Raw genomic sequence first — 20,000 nt, 5'->3', positions numbered from 1 at the left:
GAAAGAAGGTAACAAGGGAATAAAGTGTTCTTAGTGAAGAAATACCCCTTTTCCCTTTCTCAAAATTTTTAAAAATATACCTATTTGCTGCAATCATATTCAAAGTAAAAAGGATTTGGCTCTCAAAATATCCTTCTTAGTCTGATGGATGATGGTAAGAATAACAGGGATTAGAGTACACAGCCACCAAAATACGGTGCCAGAGTTTTAAGAAGCGAAATTGGCAGAGAATGAACAACAGCAGAGCATGTACCTTTTCCACTTGGAATAGTTAGCTGTCAGCACTGGAAAACATTTCAGCATATGAATATGCAATACCTTTTTAAATCTGTGCCGGATGTTTCTACCTGCTGTGCTTAATTTCAGATCTTGTATTATCATTAGAGAAAAATAGTTCTCTTTTCCAATATAATTTTCTACCAAAAGAAAGGCGTGAGAAGCGGGAGATTCTTACTTTTCTAGCCTGAAGTTTCTGCTTCTTGGTTCCAGCTCTCAGCTGGAGGTGTGTTTGTACATGCCCTCCTGACATAAGCCATAAAGCAATTTTCATCCAGATTTTAAGAGGTTAGCTGTCATCAACAGTCGTAGTTGGTCCCAGTGCACTAGAATCACAATAGATAGTCACCTTTTCCAGCATGTTTGCCTTACAGCTAAAAGTAATGGCAACAGCTGGTTTTGTTGTCAAAAGTAAATACACTTCTCACCTTCAGTCTCTGCCTTCCTCAGCACTGTGGGGGTGGGGACATGACAGATGGTTTCTGCTAACTAATCACAGAAAACATGGTATTTGGTGTATGGCATGAATTTCCAGGCAAATAAGATTGCTTTTCATTTAATATCTTCCCTGTGAAAAGCTGGACACCTTAATAAAATGTGGCATGCTCTAAGGATACACGTATTATATGTTAAAGTATCAAAACTCTGCGATAAATGATGCGCAAGCTGTTACTTGTCATAAGTGAATTTTGATGACTGTGTTTATTATATGTAAAGCTTTTTGGCAGTGAGAAAAGGGGAAACATGGAGCCAAATTCTGCTCTTTTTAGGCTAAGTTCATCTTTGATTTAGGGCTCTGTCCACCGTATTGTAGTTGTGTGTCTGTGAGCCACAGAAGGCTGCCAGTCTAGGCTCAGTGACAGGCAGACTTATGCAGAGGCTTGTGCAGTCCTTGAGACTGAACACACAAGGACTCCATGCATTAAAGGGTTGAACCATTTTTGTCATTTAAAAGAAGCCATTTAAAGTATTTCTATGCTTTTTGTCTTCATTCTGACATAAATCCTACTGGAAAAGGGCCAACAAATATGGCTGTTGTCCTCAAGAAAATAAGTTCCCCATGAATGTAGAAAATATTTTAAAGATAGGCTTTTTATTTTAGAAAAGATGTCCCAAGAGTCTACAGTTTAATTCGATTAAAATTCCTTTGCACCATTATGTGTTCCCAAACTTTAATTATTTTTCATACCTGCTTGTATGACAAAAATATGTCATTTCAAATAATCATGATCAAATTCCCCACACAAGCATTTATAACTATCTTGCACTAAATTAAGGAAGTCAGAAGATTAGAAATGAGAATGCTGGGAATAGCTAAGTTCATAAAACAGGACAATACAATTTTAATTTACAAACTCTTGCCTAAAGGCATGACTGCTCAAAAGCAAAGGTGGGGAAAAGAGGCAGAAGACATGGAGGAGGGGTTGTTAGGAATTGGGAGAAAGCCAGGAAATAAGTTCTGGCAAAAAAAACCCACCAGAGAGTGATAAAACAGAAAAGGAAACAGACAAACCTCCTTTGAATTGCAATTTAGAAAATTGCCATTTACAATATAAGGATAATTCTTGCAAGCCTGATCAGAATTCTGTGAAAATCACTGAACCCTGCAGAGGTGTCTGGGATAGACACCTTGTTGTGAACTTCAAGGCCTAAAAGAAAACAGAAGAATGGTGCAACTAAACTTGTCTGTGGCACTTCGAAATACGATGGTCACTCTGAAGGTGTTGCTTAGGCTCCCAAAGGGCAACTTGCCAAACAGTAGTAGATTCTGTTTCTCATATGTCCACACGTTTCGTGCTGTAAGACACTTATATTATTTCTATGTGTTTGTATTGCCACATTTTTTTTTCAGACAAAAATAATTATATAAGTAGGTTTTGTGCGTGGATTTAAGTGGTTAGCAATATAAAAATATGGCAGTATTCACATGTGCAACCTTACTAGATCAGAACTTGACCTCAAGTCTCTCATCATTCTATCTCTGTTTTCATGAAAGACAGAAAAAGAGAGTAATAAAAAAAAGTCTTTCATTTACCATATGTAACTCATGGATATTTGTCAATGCAGGTTTATCAATATACAGTCCACTCTCGTTCCATATGTGACAAGGAAGCAAGCAAACAGTGGAGAACGGCAGTAGATACGATGCAGATAAGCAGGAATGAAAAATTAAGGACAAAAAGACAGTGCAGTTTCTAAAAACTCAGGTAAGGAATTCAGGTGATTCTGTATAAAGTGTAAATTGTACAAGGAATCATATAAAATAGTTTGTGCTTATCTTGCCCTTCCTAGTATTTCTGAGAATTACTGCTATATGTGTCTATGGACATATGTACCCACACACACATACACCCTACTTACACCCACTCACACAACAAGTTTCCTTTTTGAGCAAAATTGCCATTACCCTCAGTGCAAATATTTACTATACTGGTATTTGACATTTCTTTTAATGAAATCCATTTTCTATATTTCATTTTGTTTAAATAAAACATTGTACTATTTCCTACAGAAAGCCAAAATAGTAATATTTTTACAAAGGAGTAAACAAGAGTTGTGCTATGTGTGTTACTGTTCTTTCTCAACAAATCAATTCAAAGTTCTCAAACCTTACATTATCCTATCCTAGTACTGATCTCTTGGGCCATTACATTCGCACTGCAGAAAAGCAACATGTTATGACCTACCTCTCCCTTCTTACACTGGTGACAGGTGGGAAGTTCATTTAGAGCTTGAACACACTTCTATTTCCTAAACCTGACTAGAGAGGAGTAAAAATATATTTACCAGAGAGCAAAGCTGGAGGAACAGTGAGCAACAATTCATCCTTTGCTCCTCTGGTTGCCTGCTTTGGAGAAAAGTTGCTGTGCTACTCGTAGTATCACAGTGGGAGCAGTAAATGTGGTGGAGACTGTACGCTCTCTACAGCCTAAAACAAGCTGGGAAGCTAAGCTAACTGTATGTTACATGATGCAATTGTTTGTGACAGAAACATTCTTTTAATTTCTTAGATATACTTACTTTTAGAATAGATTGGAATTACATTTTTGCCACAAGCAGAAGATGCAAAGAAATACTCATAACTCAACTTTACATATCCATCATTTGCTTATATATCTGCTTAATCCTCACCTCTCCCTTCCACTCACAAAACTAAAGCTAACGTGAGATGCTGGTATACCAACACACATCAACTATTAAGAAATGGTTACTTACAGGGTTTTGCATTCCTGAGTAACTTCATCAGCTTATTGCATCCATTTAATATATCCACAAAATAGAATTCCCCTTAAAGTTTGGCCTTGTAGAAGTGCTTTAATCCTTCAACAAAATGCCTATGTTATGCTTATATTTAACTTTCATAGAATGGCATCTAAGTCTTCCAGACAGCATGTTTCAGATGACTGACTACATACCTATGGAAATTCAGTATCGAAAAAGCACATTCTGTGAATTCCCAGGAGCTCTGCAGACATTAAAAACAAACCAAAATCCCCAGTCAAGCCTCCCAAACTATGTAAAACTCATTATTACTATTACATCATATCAATTATATGTTGCACAATTTGTGATAATGCAATATTATGCATGCAATTCATGCTAACTTTTTGCAACCTGGTAAGATTACCACACATTGAGACATTCTGCCTGTTACTTTGTACATTTTTGATTCTTGTAAAATGACAGCTGCTGCATTTATGTTAAAAAAAGGCTCACAATTATCAGCAAGGATGCCTCTAATGGGAGAAGCAGCATAATACAGCTAGAGTTTCTCTAGGACATGCAATATTCATCAGTTACAAACTTGGGAATGTCATATTGTAAAAGCTATGTGATAAAAGATGCTGTGTGGTGTTACAGCTGATTCCATTTGCCATATGGCATGTTATTATTTTGTATTACTTTGGGGAGCGTGCTAAAAGCAAAAGGAGAATAGAACACACTCAAGGTATATAGAATAATAAGCACAAATTATATAGTTCTTAATTATAGCAATAAGATCTATAACTGAAATGGAGATGGAACTAAATATGAGAGTCGAATGTCTGGTATACTACTCTCCAGCTACTGAAAAGTAATAAACTCCTATCAGGAATATTTAAACTGGAAGAAATTGCCAGCCACCATATGCAAAAGCCTACAGACAACCTCAAGGCAGGTTGACTCAAAACTCAGCAAATGCTATGTGCAATACTACACACATTACCATAGTATGGTTTTACATCAAAAATAGAGTTTTACATGGGGCAGTCTGGAGAAAATATTAAACCAGTAGTCTCTAAAAATGAGAGTCCATATGCACAGCTATAATAAAATCATCAAATGAATGATTAAAACAATAAAGCGGGGGGGGATTATTTGCTGAAAGCAATTAAAATGAAAGAATCCTAAATTAATCAACAACAAATCAACATCTCCAAATTTAAAAAGGCTTCCCTTTTACAATGTATCAGAATTCACAAGCAGATTGCTATTAATGTGGCTGAAAGTTAGCCAAGATTTCGGGAAAGTAGGTGCAATGAAAAAATACTTTATATTTCATGTGGCAGTTTCTGCCTGCAAATGAAATTCTTCCCATGCCAGTAAATTGAGCTTCACCCCTCCTATTCTGCAGTGTCATCTTTGGAGGTGTAGTCTGACTCTGAAGCAAAATCCAGCCAAGGTTAGATCATTCTTTGGGAGCTATTATTCAGTCACCACTTAAATTTTAAATGACAAATTTTGTGATACTAAATAATGGAAATGTACAGGCTTGCTAGTTTTTGGAATAGTTTGGCTCTAAACACCATAGTCCATTAGATGAAGCATTTCAAGATCTGTTACAGGAACAGAATATTTTAAAATTATTCATGCTAATTGTGCAATACTTCAGATGACATCTTCAAAACTATCATCTATTCAAGTGTTCAGTTTGAGCAGCCAAAAAGTTCCCTTTAGCCAGATCTGTACCAGGAATAAATCAGAGAAATTCTAGTAACTCTCAATATTTCCTATTATGGGTTATGCATTTTGCTTTCCTGTTAGTTTTTACCAGCTATTAGGAAGATAATTTTTTTTTTTTTGTAAGTCATCCAAGTGACTCAATGCCAATTAAAGATAACAGAACCTCACAGTAAAATGAATAGAGGATCATGGCTGTATGGCCCTTGTAAGCTTTGCTCTCCTTGCACTCACTACCAAAACCCACTGGGTACAGTTTACCAGTCTCAAGTTTTGACACTGCACTGGTTTGCATTTGTAAATACTTGCAGCCCAGTGACAGCAGGAGGGGCTTAACTGCAATTGCTGTGCAAATTACTGCATCTATTTCCATTTCTCAGCTAATGTTAACACCAACTCATGACAAGTTTTCTCCTGTATTATCAAAATCTACGAAGTTTTCACACATTTCAGTCTGAATGCTGCTCATGCTTATTCCACACGTAATCTTCTGTTCCAGCCATAAAAAAGGCTGATGCAAAAATGACTGATGTCACTAAATGAGGGTTATTATTCAGCGAGAGATAAGAACAGGCAGGGAGGGAGGGAAAAAGCCAGTTCTCGCTATTGTACTCAAGGGTGTTCTTCCCTTTAAAGTTAGTGGGAATCTTGAGTATGTGTTAACTGACAGCTCAAGTTTAAAGACTCCATGTTGTAAACATACTTGCTGAATTAGCAAATATTTGTCTATTATTATCTTCTTCAAAGGAAAGCTATGTATTATTACAAGAGAGTAATATTTGATTATTTTTTCCTTCTAAGAATGTATTCAGTTCCATACTAATGAAAGATAACTAGTGTCTGACAGAATTAGTGTTTACCTTACCCGAATAAATTGAGAATTTACAACTATGTTTTTGTCATGGTTTAACCCCAGCTGGCCACTAAGCACCATGCAGCCACTCTCTCACTCCCCCCCGCCACCCAGTGGGATGGGGGAGAGAATCAGGAAAAAAAAGTAAAATTCGTGGGTCGAGATAAGAACAGTTTAATAGAACAGAAAAGAAGCAGCTAATAATGATAATAATAACAATAATAAAATGACAATAATAAAAAAAGGATTGGAATATACAAAACAAGTGATGTACAATGCAATTGCTCACCACTCAGTGACCAATGCTCAGTTGGTTCCCGAGCAGGGATCCCTCCCTGCCCAATTCCCCCCAGTTTATATACTGGGCATGACGTCACATGGTATGGAATATTTCTTTGGCCAGTTTGGGTCAGCTGTCCCGGCTGTGTCCCCTCCCAACTTCTTGTGCCTCTCCAGCTTTCTCGCTGGCTGGGCATGAGATGCTGAAAAATCCTTGACTTAGTATAAACACTACTTAGCAACAACTGAACTGAAAACATCAGTGTGTTATCAACAACCGAATCCAAAACATAACACTATACCAGCTATATTAGGAAGAAAATGAACTCTATCCCAGCTGAAACCAGGACACTTTTAAATACTTTGATTTCTGTTATTCTGATAAACTCTGTTACCTTGACAACAAGAATAAAGAATGCATTATTTCATGATAAATTTTCAGTGCAGCAGTTTTAAATGGGTAATGGAAATTACCTTTTTTTAAATACTTAATAATTTCTTCTGAAAAGATAAAAATGTTTAACTACATCTCAGAAATGGAGTGTCAGTATGAATTTTTCAACCTAAAATCTTATCATAACATGGTAATTATTACTACTATTATTTTTTAATAAATTTACAAACTATTCAAGTTTCACATTGAACAACTCAGAAAAACACCAAGAAAATAACACATGGAAGAGTTCAGGAATTGAACTCCAGGAAAGAATCATGTTCCAAAGTTTTCTCATGACAGACAAAGTTTTTTCTGCTAGTTCAATTCATTTAGGCAGTTAATTTTTTTGATTAATTGATCATGACAGCATTATAGCATAATATTGACTATATTAGATGTGTACACTTTCAAAGTCTTCAATTAGTTTAAGAAAAAGCAGATAGGCCAAAAATTTTCTGTGCTTCAGAGGAAGAATGTTCAATTACATTTTGCAGGAAAATCACAAGTAAAGTTTTTTTGTCTAAATGCAGTTTTTAAGTAACCAAGTGGTGAACGGTGACAATATCTTAAAAGAATTTCAGAGGGGACAGAATCTTAAAGACATGATCTATTTAAGTAGTACATTGTTCAATATAAAACCATACTGTCAGCTACGTACCCCGATTTTAGTCAAAATGCAGTATTTAAAAATCTGGAACACTGGTTATATAAACTGGAAAAATAAAATTGTTAGTATGGTCAACCTCTGAATTTCACTTCCAGAGGCACTAATATATTCAATTTTATAAATACACCTCTACTTGAAAACTTGAAAAACAAGCAACTGCCCTGTGCTTTAGAGGTGCCTAAGACTTAGCTAAATACAATTTCTGTATCTATTTTAAGGCTTCTTTTGGTATGTATTCAACTGTCAATTCTCATATGCTTCTTCCAAAAAGATACTCTGCTGTATATTTGCAGTATATGAAGAACAGATGTTATTCCTGCTCTGCTGATTCACGTTAGAGGGCTTGTATCTTTGATGGATTATGAAGAGTGGATGAAACCATAAGTGAACAACACAGTATAGTAAACAAAATATTTAGGATTTCACTGCTTTTTTTAAATGAAGTTATTCACAGCAGATTATAGACCAGTGCTTCCACACTGTTCTAAATCTAAGTCTTGTTATGCCATCAAAAGCTGACAGACTCTCAAGGTAAACGAATGGCAAAGTCTCACATCCTGATCACCCAGCATGATCTGTGTTTGCTGTAGTCCAGAAGAAACATCAACATCATTTGAGAGTAAGGACCACAACATGTCCGCGTATTGGGTCTGGCTGAGATGGAGTTAATTCTCCCCATAGCAGCCCTCGTAGTGCTGTGCGCTGCATCGGTAGCTAGAAACCTGTTGATAACACACCGGTGTTTTGGCTACTGCTGAGCAGTGCTGGCACAGCATCGAGGCTGTCTCTCCAACATTTTCACCCCCCTCAACAGCAGGCTGGGGCTGGGCAAGATCTTGGGAGGGGACATAACCAGGACAGCTGACCTAAACTAACCAAACAGATATTCCATACCATATGACATCAGCTCGGATATAAAAGCTAAGTAAAGGGAGACGGAAGGGGGGGCATTTTCATCTTCCAGAGCAACCACTCCACGTACTAAAGCCCTGCTTCCCAGGAAGTGGCTAGACGTCGCCTGCTGATGGGAATTAGAGAATAACATCATTTGTTTTTTCTTTGCTTTCACTTTATTAAACTGTCCTTATCTTGACCCATGAGCCTTTTGTATATTTTCTCCCCCCGTCCAGCTGACGAGGGCGAGTGATAGAGTGGCTTTGGTGGGCACCGGGCGCCCAGCCAGGATCAACCCACCACAGTCCGTAATAGTCCAACAATGTTATTTGTAATATCAGGAATTTTCAGGGGTATAGTAAGCAGATCCCATTTTGCAAGCATGGCTTTTTAACTGTGATGCCCTCATTGCACTTTTGGCCAATCCAGTCAGTCACTAGTAAAGTACTGAACAGTTTCCTATCCTTTTGTTCCCAAAGATGTACATGTATGTTTTTTAAACACTGTGTAGGTTCACAAAAAAACCCCAACAAACTAATTATTTCAAGTGAACAACAGAATCTGAAAAATTAACAAGATTAAAAGTATAGAAGAACATGTTCCAAGTGAGTTCATTTTATTTGAATGCTCAGGTACCACAGTAAAAGCTCTGCCACCCTTATTTACACCCTCATCTCCAAGAACACTTAATCTCCTGCTCAAGCCTGCATCCTAAAAGTAACATTAAGTGCTTTCCTGGAACTGACTAGTGAACTACATGCTCAGACGATCTCTATAATTTCTTATTTTTAAAGCCATATGACTGCAATAACATCATGCTAGCAACAAATTACATTATGAATTGTATGTAACTGTATAGAAATAAAACTGCAAGGTATATAAGTCTCCATCAAAACTGAATAAAGTGGGAGAGCCTTTTAAAAGCTGGAAAATACAAGACTGAACATTGTGCTTAGAATGAAAACAGCCTTTTGTAATTCCTTGGTTACCCCACCAAAGGACCATCTGATTTCTATGAAGTGAGTTAAAACATAAGAGGTGTAAATTCCTTTTTGCTGTTTAGAATATTATTGAATTTTTTTTTGACATTACAGATGACAGTAAATGTGATTAATGGCTGTGGGTAATTGGAGTTTCATTCCAGTGGTTATTGCTTGTCAGTAACAATTAATAGCTCCACAAAAACCCCATTCATTTCACAATATTAAAGAATGATGGCTTGTGGGAATTATGATAAACTAGCACTTTCAATTAGATTTTGAATTATATAGTATATTGAATAACAGTTTATGGTTTTATAATAGCAGTGATGGTTTATTGTTGTATGGTAATCACTCTCATTACACGTATGTTTATCTGGAGAATTACAATTTTTATAGTTGTCGTATTAAAAAAAGTCAATTGCATGTTACTGTTTCTTTAAAAGTATAAAGTGTTTTGGTCTTTATCAGTAAAGCTGATTTTGAATGTCAGTTACATAGGTTTTGTCCCAGTATTTGATAGGGAAGATGCAATGGTTAAGGGATGCAAAAAAAGTGTAAGTTCCTCAGCATCAAGCACAGCTGGTATGGCATGTGGCACAGCCACCCAGTTGCAAGTCTCCTGCCTACAGTTGGCTGGGCTGTAGATATAAGACAGTAACTGTCTCATCTGATCATTTCCAGAACTGTAGGAAGAGATGAGGGGAAATATTCAATAAAGGGAAAGATACTGATTTTGAAGAGTCACTGAGAAGCATCCTCACCTTTAGCATTTTCTCCAGTAAATAATCTCCTGCAGTCAGAAGGAAAAAAAAAAAAACAAACAAACTAACAAAAAAACACAGGAAAGAAGCTGATTGAAAACATAATCTGAATCAGGACAAAACAGTGCATAGTTTGATGTGAGAGCCTGGAAAGGGTATAGTTCTTTTCTGTGACAGCATTAAACTTAGAGCAAATTTTTAAGTTTCTTAACTAAGAAACCAGCAGGCTCTGAAGTTTAACATGCTTGTAAGATAAATCTTCAAAATCTAAGTATACTAATAAAAATTCTGGCTCTCAGGAATTCAGTGCATTTCTAACATTGACATCTATATTATCAGAATCTGAGTCATAGAACATTTAATAAAGTTCAACAAAGTGGAAAAGGGAACAATGTGAAGAAAGCTTTATAAAGTTAACTTCTTAATTAGCAAGGCACATGCTAATTTCACTTGCATAAGTGCTTTTGCCTGGGACTCTCCCTGACTTCAGTTTTTTGATGCAGAGAATACAATTTCTATGAGAATACTCTAAATAAATGCTTCTTCTGCTTTGTCTTTCATTTTAATATGCTCTTAAAATTTACTCATAATTTTGATTATTGTTCTAATTTAATCTTGCTTACACAAATTATCTAATGATATTGTGATATCCTTCCAGACAATGAAGTTATCCTAGTGTAAAACAAGGTAAGATAAGAATATGTCCTGTGAAGCACTGAATTATTTTAGAAAACTACGTTAAGGAAAAAGTCAACAATAAAAATGACTGATAATTCTAATGAAATTCCAAGTGAAAACTGCAGCCCATTGCACATTCTATTTAATATAATAATTCTCCACCCAGTAATGATAATTTCCAAGTTAATGCCAAACTCTGATTGAAGTCAGTGAGAACAGGAACAGGACCTTTCTTATTACCATTTGATTAGTTTCTGCAAGTTTGCAAAAGCAGAAAATTACTGCTGGTGATAGGGGAACCTCAAAAGATGTACTTGTTCATTTCATTGGAAAAATCATAATGCGGAAGTTTGGATGATTATACAGAGATATGTAAACCTTTTTGATTTATTTTAATCCTGTCCTCCAGACCATCTGTTCAGAAATATTTTTTCTTGCAGTTTCATGATACTACTATTAGTTATTTGTTGTATATTAGCACCTAATGGCCCTAATTAGTATTTGTTCTACTGTGGCAGGTGCTGTATAGACCATGGTGAAACCACATGCAGAATAAAATGGGACTAAGTACAAAAAATAACTAGCTTTGCAATTCCCAAAGTAAATTTTGACTAAGACTGGGTTAGGTGTTATTTTAGAACAATTATTTTTCTTATAATTTCTTTTCAATTCCCAATGTTTATTTGGAAAATAAAAAAAAAACCAACACCACCCAAAAAAAGCCATTGAATAAATTCACAATTATGTTGTAAAACATCATGATTAAAGAGAACAAAGTATACAGTATGTGTGTCAGGAATCTGATACAAAAGGACAACAGAGTTCAAAAATGAATTCAGTTCTATTCTTTGATCTAATCTAATAAACCTTTAATCCTTCTATTGTCGAACACAAATTCAGGCATTGCAATGCCTGTAGATCCAGTTCTAATCTCTTATTCAGACAAATCCTCTTCACTCCTCAGTAACTCTCAGGTTTGATGATACCAACAAAAAGAGTCCCACAATGTATGTTCCATATCCAGCACTGAATTCATCGGTTGGGGGTTACTTATTTTATGATTGAAGAATTTCTTTTGCAAAAGAAAAATGAAAAATTTTCTTCTTTATTTTCTGAATGCTTAAACATTGAACTTTTATTCCTTTTCCCAAAAATATATACTTCTGATTCCTTCTGTGACATTCTTAGTAATTTTTTAAAAGCAGTGGTAAAATACATTATGCTGCTCAGTGTCTTGAAGCCACAATGATATTCAGGCTTCCCTGGAAGAGAGACCTTTTCACTTTCACTCTGTTTTTAATTCTGTTCAGCTACAGTACAGGACAATTAAGCAATAAACCATAAAGTCAAGAATAGGCTTCTCTTTCTATATGTATGTAAAGGTAACATTACTTGAATTCAGTAAGGGCAGTGGTTACTTGGCACCTGAGAAGACTAGATATTGCCAAGATTCTCCAGCCAAAGATCTCAAGGTCAGTTAAATATAAGTTAAGGTCCTAAGAAATGGCTGTATCCTCATTTTCTCAGCATAGTATTACCATTATGAGTGTATGAAGTATTTATAAGCTTCTTAATAAGTTCAGTCACTTCTGAATGGCGACCCTCAAAAAATGTATAGCAAGAAAGAGCTCCAAGAACAAAAATGTCAGCTTTGAGTTTCTCTAATGGGAGAAAGCTTATATTCTATTTGCTTCAGGTTATACAAGCATGTTTCTTAACTCAGTCAATTCTGAGTGATAAACAAAGGGATATTTCTTATGCGACGCACACACCGGCCATAGCCACTTCAGGGCTCTGACTAAACTTGTAAGTGTTTGGCCCAAAAAAGAGCAACATGAATAACCTTTCATTACAGTGTTCTTCCTTAATAGATGAAGGTAGACTGTAAAATTTATGCTCTGCAATCAGCAAGGGGCAGCATATTGTTTTGTGGAGGAAGTGATTCATTCACAATTTCCACAAACCTGATGCTGGTAGTCTTGTTCTTGCTGCTTCCTACATCCTCATGGCCACCTGCACAGAAAGAGAAATGCAGTGGACATGCAGAGTCTGCTCTGCTTTGGTGCCACAGCAGTGTGCTATGTAGGACAGGGACGCAAACAAGGACCAGAGGGAACCTCTCCTCCCTGGTAACTGCCCCACCATAAATGAAAGGTGCATTCCTTCTCTTTTACAAAGTGATGAACAATGAGTAGTGCCACTAGATAAGCAATTGCTGCAGGATAGCTAGGCGTGCTCTATGATTGCATGCCATCCTACCTCCAGGTCTCTGGTCCTTCTACCCATCCCATGTCAAAAGGATGGATATGAAGCCATGCTTAAGGAATGGTTTGGGCCATACACCACCTCCCTGAGTTGTTCCAGTGAGGAAGCTGGCCTCCCAGCACACACATGCATGCTTCCATATCACACACACTATAGTCTCCTGGCCGCTGGGTAGAAATCCAGGTGATTTTATTAAATGGTACTTCCTCTTATTTTATGCTTCTTCCAGCCATTCAGTGCATCTGATAATGAACCCACACAGTAAAGAGGGACTTGAAATAAGTATCCTGAGTAAAATCCAGTGCCTTGAAGTCAACTGAAATTTTCCCATTGATGTAAATGAGGCCGGAACTTCTGCCATGGTCCTAAAACTGTTCTTCCTTAAGAAGTGCAGCCTATTTCAGTTGAGGATTCCTTACCAACCCCCTACTTTTATACATGATAAACCTGCAATAATAATTTTACTAGAGTTTAGTATCGCAGTTTTGTGCAGTGTTATTTCAACTACATTCATTGCAATCATTTGCGGTTAAATGCAACTGGTAAAGAAATTTATCCAGAGTTTTCTGGAAACATATAACTGCAGATCTTCTTGCTTAATACTGCTTCAGAGCTGTGATCTCCACCTGAGCACACCTTGGTTTCCAAATGACAATGTCAGTTTGCTTTCAGTGTCTGAGACAGTATGTTAATGGGTATTCAGTGGCATGGAAGACACCCTTATAGTTGTGTGAATTTAAAGGCGTCTCTTTAAAAGAGATGTTATTACTACAACTTGGTGCATTAGAAGGGTACTTTTCATTACTAGTGAAAGTTTCACCTTGAAAATTCAGTTTTGCGTGCTCATTTAAAATCAGTATATATGGACTGAAGTTCAGACTTTGTATTCTGTCTAGCTGTTAACCATAGTAAGGTTGTGCATGTGGTGGTGTGATGTGAAACTGGGATTATATTTCATCTTCCATATTAAATTTGGACTTTTTCTCCTAGCTGCAATTATGGTATTTAATGTATGTGTTTGGGGTGCAGGGGGAAATACTGGAAAACCTATGTTAGTGAGTCATCAAAGTTTTAAATTATTGTTAAATAATTCTGTTGTTGGACAGGAGTCTTTTGAAATACTCCATCCTCACCTTCTGATAGTCTTAAAATTGTTGTGAGCAGAAGTTACTTTTTCATTGTCATCCTTTTCTCATAGAGCCTCAAATGTTGGATACAGAGCCATTTCAAAGACTTAGAGTTTCTGAATGATGATGCATAGGAACACTTTCTTAATTAGTTCATATGTTTTAGGTACAAATGTTTTTTAACAGTGTGCTGCAAAATCCACATTGGTAATTCAGTTACTGTTTTCAAAATACAGTATTTTACAAAACACTTAGGGGAACTAGACATTTCCTGTAAGAAAACTCCAAGGGAATGGGAAAGCCAGTACATCTGGCAGAACAGGGAATGTCAGAGCCTCATTACCTGTCTTTTGGGTGCAGATTCCAGCTTCTGCATGCCTTTCTAGTTCTCAAGTACCCAGCAGTTTTAGTGTGCCATGGTTCATCAGATAATTAAAATATCCATACATTCAATAGCATAAAACTCATCAGAACACGCATGCAAAAATTTAGAAGCCGAGACCCAGCTGTTTATTGCTTTGAAGAATTGTTTCTTCTCTTTTTACTATGAGTAGCACCTGCAAGTATTGAGAACAGCAAAGCCAAGCAGATCATAAGCTATAAGCAGAGAGGAGGAATAGGCGACACAAATACTCTTTTGTTAGAATGAAACTGAGGTTGTCTGAGTATGTTTTCTAAACTCAGCCAAAACTTCTGCCGGACAAGCTCTCACTGAAGCATTAGCTACTCCATCTTTTCAGGGGATGTTATGTATTCCAGTATCTCTGTCCAGAAAACTACTTGTATTATTACAGAGTGATGTGGGAATAATCTCCCCCAACATGCTGTACTGTGGTCAGGAAGACTATATTTAACATCAGAGATGAAGATCATCTTTTACCTTTACTCTAAAAGCTATGGCTTTTCAGAGTTTGGGGATTTTCTGCTTATTTACTAACTATATGTGTATGTTATGACTGTAGTGCTGGAGACTTTAATCTGATTAATAGAGGAAATAAAAACCTTAACATTTTACTACTGCTGTGTTTACTCTTGCACTTTGTGACTTCATTCCTGAACTTCAGGAGAAGCAGAATTGTTTTAGTCTACACTGCCTTTGTTAAAAATTCTCTCTCTTCTACTCCTGCCTTATACACAAAAAAATAAACTCAGAGAAGAATTTGGCTACAATTTTCAATAGGAGGCTTATCAGTATTTGCTATAATTTCACATCAGGAAAGACCACACAATTATACTAAGAAGTTTCCTACAGAGGTCTATATCAGCTTCTATATTCGTGTCATTGTTATGCTTATCAGGTGCATGGATTTCAGGCATTTGCCTTCTCTGACTCGTCCTTCTTACCTTCTATAACTTATGTTTAATAAGCAGGCAAAAGCTCCTCTGAGCTTTACTAGCAGGAGATAATTGTTCTATACTCTCTGCAGTTTCCTCTCCAACACTATAACATACATCAGTTGCTAATGGTTAATTACTTTGTGCACTTGCAGTTCAGTCTCCTGAGGAGTGAAATTAAATTTTGTGGTTTTAGCCTAGGAGAACATAGACTCAAAACACACACACTTAAAAGTTTTTCTGAACACTAGTCAAAGCAGTTCCTTGGCACACAGGACAGGAAGTTGCAGGCCTGACTTTTATTCCAGGTGGCACTTGACTTGATGTTCATTGATCGCTCCAATGGCCAGAACTACTTCTTTGCACATACCACTGATGAGGACACCCTTTTCTCTCAATGAAAGACTGTTTTTATCCACTCCTGCAAGAGGCTGTACATACCACTGTAACTAAATGATTTGGTAACTCAAGAAATATTCATTCTATCTGAATTTTGCTTACATTTGCCGGAAACTAATGGTCTTGGCAAGAGACAACTAACCAGCCTTGGAGCACTGTCAGTGCTAGGAATGTAACACTTGAATTCATTCATCCTGGGAATTTAAGGAGTGCATTGTCATCTTTTGCCCAAACTTAATTGGATAGCTAGTATTTAAGTGCATGCACTGAAGAGAACAATTGCGGTTTGCCCATTTTTACTAGAAATATTGCTGATCCCTATATGCATTGTGTAAATTATGCCCAGATATCTTGGAAAACATGATTAACAGAACTGTTTGGAAATATTCCAGTGAAACAGTTTTCTCAAGAAGATCTGTTTTCATAAACCAGAAGTATTTTCCTGCAGCATTTTGGATTTTCTGAATTATCACTGAATGGAAATCAGATTCATAGGATCCCCTTGTCTGGACTCCTGACAAGTTGTCCCAAGAGATCCAGAAATGTTTTGGATTTTTTTAGTTCTGAGCAAATATAATGTTCTGGGAAAAACTGGCATCAATTCTTGCGAAATGGAAATCCTCTTTTAATAAGCTTTTTAAGGCATATTGTCTTCTCTTTTCATATCTGGTTCCCAAAGTAACTTAGAGAATGACCCCTAAGAGGTACTTTACATTTCGGAAACTGATGATGGCTACTTAAAGCCTTTATAATACTGCAGGCAACTGCAGTTATGTCAGCATACAGCCCCCCCCCAAAAAAAACCAAACAAAAAAAACCCCAAACCCCAAACAAAAGAAGTCCCAGATGCTTTTTCAGATACAGAACTAGTGTGAGTTTCAAGAAATAATTTTTGCCAGTTTTTTGTCTGCTTTGGTAAGTTTACCTGATATGCCTATGTCAGTTACAAATTGTTTCTACTAGAGAGTGGGCTTTATCTTATGATTTGTATGACTATCAGTAATGATAAAAACCAGCAGAATAAAAGGCTTTTTTTCTCATGCTAGATAGGGAGCTTAATTAGCATTAATTTAATTCTGAGAGCAACTCTCACTTCGTCTCCCTTATTTCATAGAAGAGCTATTGCTGAGATATTTTGCCATCTTTTTCCTTCCTATAGGACAAATGCACCTTGACCTCTTCCTCCTCTCTTTTTCAGTACAAATAATTTGAATGAAGTATTTATATAATTCTGAGGTTAAAAACAAAACAAAACAAAAAAACCAAATCAAAATCCCTTGTCTATAATTCATTTGGATTTGACTTTGATGAGAGCTCTTCCTCTTGAATTCACAAGGATACAAGCTGGCCCAAAACTTACTTCCCTTATAAAAGCAAGCAAACAGCAACCCTCAAAGATGGGGGTGGGAATCAAAGGACTTTTTTTTTTTTTTCCAATTAAGAAGAGGAATATGTTTGAGGGAAATAGACAAGTTCTGAAATTTTTAAAGGAATTTTTTAGCCAGCTGTAGTAAAGGAGCTGACTTCTAATATTTTTCCATTTCTTTGAAGCAAAGTTCTTTATGTTCTCTAATGCTAGGTTGCAAGTACCAGGAAGAGAACTACATAGTAATTTATCAGTGCCTGGAAAGACCTGAGTTTGCCATATGGTTCTTCTGTAGACAGTTACAGTTCTGAGTTTCAGCTATGCAACATTTCAGAGTGAACTACATCAATTTACATTACAGTGCTATCTGAGATTTACCCTCAGCTCATTTTAGTAGCACTAGGCATCCTAGACAAAGTATGTGTAAACTTTGGGCTATGGTCTGGCAGCTCAACAAGAAAGAGCAAATTCCTCTTAAATGTGCATTTCTCAGAATCATCACCCTTAAATTAGTAATTTGAGAATAAGGTTGGCTGCATTCAGTTCTTTCAGCCTATAAACAACTGAGCTGAGCTTACTCCGCTGACAGATGGGGAGGCTGCACTACAGTTCAACAGAATAACACTTGGCTTTTTGTTGTACAATTCTCCTAACTACCTGCTCAGAGTGGCATCCCACTTCCTTGGGGGCCTGAACGCATTTGAACTGATACTGTATAAAAAAAGCGTAGAATTAAGTGCTGTCAAACTGGCTGATTGTCTTTGATTACCTCTTCTTGGAAGCAAGAATCAGAAAATAAACCCTTTAACCTTAATACTAACTTTTTACTTTGAAAGACGAATTTCTTCATGCAAAACCTCTCCTGCAAATACTATCAGATAGACATATTTTTTCATATTTTTCTACTGTGGCGGCTTTAGAAGGGGCAGTATTCTGAAGTTCTTTGCAATTTATTTCAGCCATTCTGCACTACTAAGATATTTTGTAAACTCAGAGCTTGAATATAGATTAAGGTAATGTGATAAATTATGCAGAACACAATTGATGAAGGAATGGTTAAATGGGCAAGAAGATCTGGAAACTGAGTGATTTTGCACCACATTCTAAACATTTCCGCTGTCTATTGTTATTTTGATTAATTAGATAAGCACCTTTTGTTTATTTTGTTTCTTTAAGAGGGAAGAAGACAGAGCATATATTGCTTGGATAACCTTATTTTACATTTAAAGTCAGTACTCTTAAATTGTAAGACTTCATTTTCTAGAACATTTATAAAGATTTATCTTCCTAAGTACTTCAAGTTATTTGCTATAAAAAACTTCATATATTCATACTGATGAAGAAAACAGTCACAACTCTGGGGCCCAACTCATGCAGACTTTGTAACCCTGTGAATCACAGCAAAGTGGCACTCATCTTAAATTTTCAGTGAAAGTAGGGTTTTTGTTTTGAGAGTATAATTTCATTAGAAAATACTTCTGGTTAGAAATATTTCTGACTTTTTAAGTGTAGAAGCTGTAGCATTTGTGTTGGAAGTCATTCTTTGGTAAGAATGCTTCCTGAGCAAAAAGACACCATCACTTTAAAAGATGACAAATACAGTAATTGTTTTCCATTTGGAAATAAGTAAGCTGACATAAAGTACAAGAAAAATGTGTTTTAACTGTTTCCCAACATTTTTTTCAAAAGAGAAACAGTAACAAAGAGCTATGGGTATTTTTTTTCACCTTTCTTTCTAATTGATTCTTACTGGCAAAAGCTGGTAGACAACCTGTGTGATGAAAGACAGAATGCTTCCACAGAAAATGTCAAGGTGGAGCTGAATGCTTAGAGTATATTTTGTGTGTGTGTGTATTATAGCCTCACTTACTCATTTTACATCTTCCAGCTGGAAAAACAGTTAAAAATATTTGGAAAAAAAACCAATGAAAAATATAATTTCAAAATAGATACATTTGGAACACTAATTCAGACTTCTGGTCACCCTTCTCATGTGAATCCCCTCCTTACCAAAAATGACATGAATATATTGCAGATGACCCCAAGCTGGGCAGGAGTGTTGATCTGCTTGGGGGTAGAAAGGCTCTGCAGAAGGATCTGGACAGTCTGGATCAATGGGCCAAGGCCAATTGTATGAGATTCATGGCCAGCAGGAGCAGGGAGGTGATTGTCCCCCTGTACTCGGCACTGGTGAGGCTGCACCTCGAGTCCTGTGTTCAGTTTTGGGCCTCTCACTACAGGAAAGTCATTGAGGTGCTGGAGCATGTCCAGAGAAGGGCAACGAAGCTGGTGAAGGGTCTAGAGAACAAGTCCTGTGAGGAGTGGCTGAAGGAACTGGGGTTGTTTAGCCTGGAGAAAAGGAGGCCGAGGGGAGACCTTATCGCTCCCTACAACTACCTGAAGGGAGGTGGTAGTGAGGTGGGTGTCAGTCTCTTCTCCCAAGTAACAAGCAATAGGATGAGAGGAAATGGCCTCAGTTGCACCAGGGGAGGTTTAGATTGGATATTAGGAAAAATTTCTTTACTGAAAGGGCTGTCAAGCATTGAAACAGGCTGCCCAGGGAAGCAGTAGAGTCACCATCCCTGGAGGTGTTCAAAAAACGTGCAGATGCAGCACTTCAGGACATGGTTTTAATGGTGGACTTGGCAGTGTTCAGTTTACAGTTGGACTCAGCTTTTCCAACCTAAATGATTCTATGATTCTACGATATAACCTTTGCCATAAAAAAATGCTTTCATAT

General features: G+C 36.8%; 1 protein-coding gene across 2 annotated transcripts in view; it reads left to right on the top strand.

The window, feature by feature from the left end:
• The window catches only part of B3GALT1 (beta-1,3-galactosyltransferase 1), a 218,858-nt gene that overhangs the window by 95,799 nt on the left and 103,059 nt on the right, over nucleotides 1-20,000 (top strand). For both annotated transcript variants that reach the window (XM_075028534.1, XM_075028533.1), the window contains one exon: nucleotides 2,344-2,483. The gene's annotated coding sequence lies outside the window, so the exon portion shown is untranslated. The remainder of the gene's footprint in view (nucleotides 1-2,343; nucleotides 2,484-20,000) is intronic.

This window comes from Buteo buteo, chromosome 5 (assembly GCF_964188355.1).
Source record: "Buteo buteo chromosome 5, bButBut1.hap1.1, whole genome shotgun sequence".
Classification (NCBI taxonomy): domain Eukaryota; kingdom Metazoa; phylum Chordata; class Aves; order Accipitriformes; family Accipitridae; genus Buteo; species Buteo buteo.
Note: the sequence above shows the minus strand (reverse complement) of the source record. Positions and strands in the feature narration are given on the sequence as shown.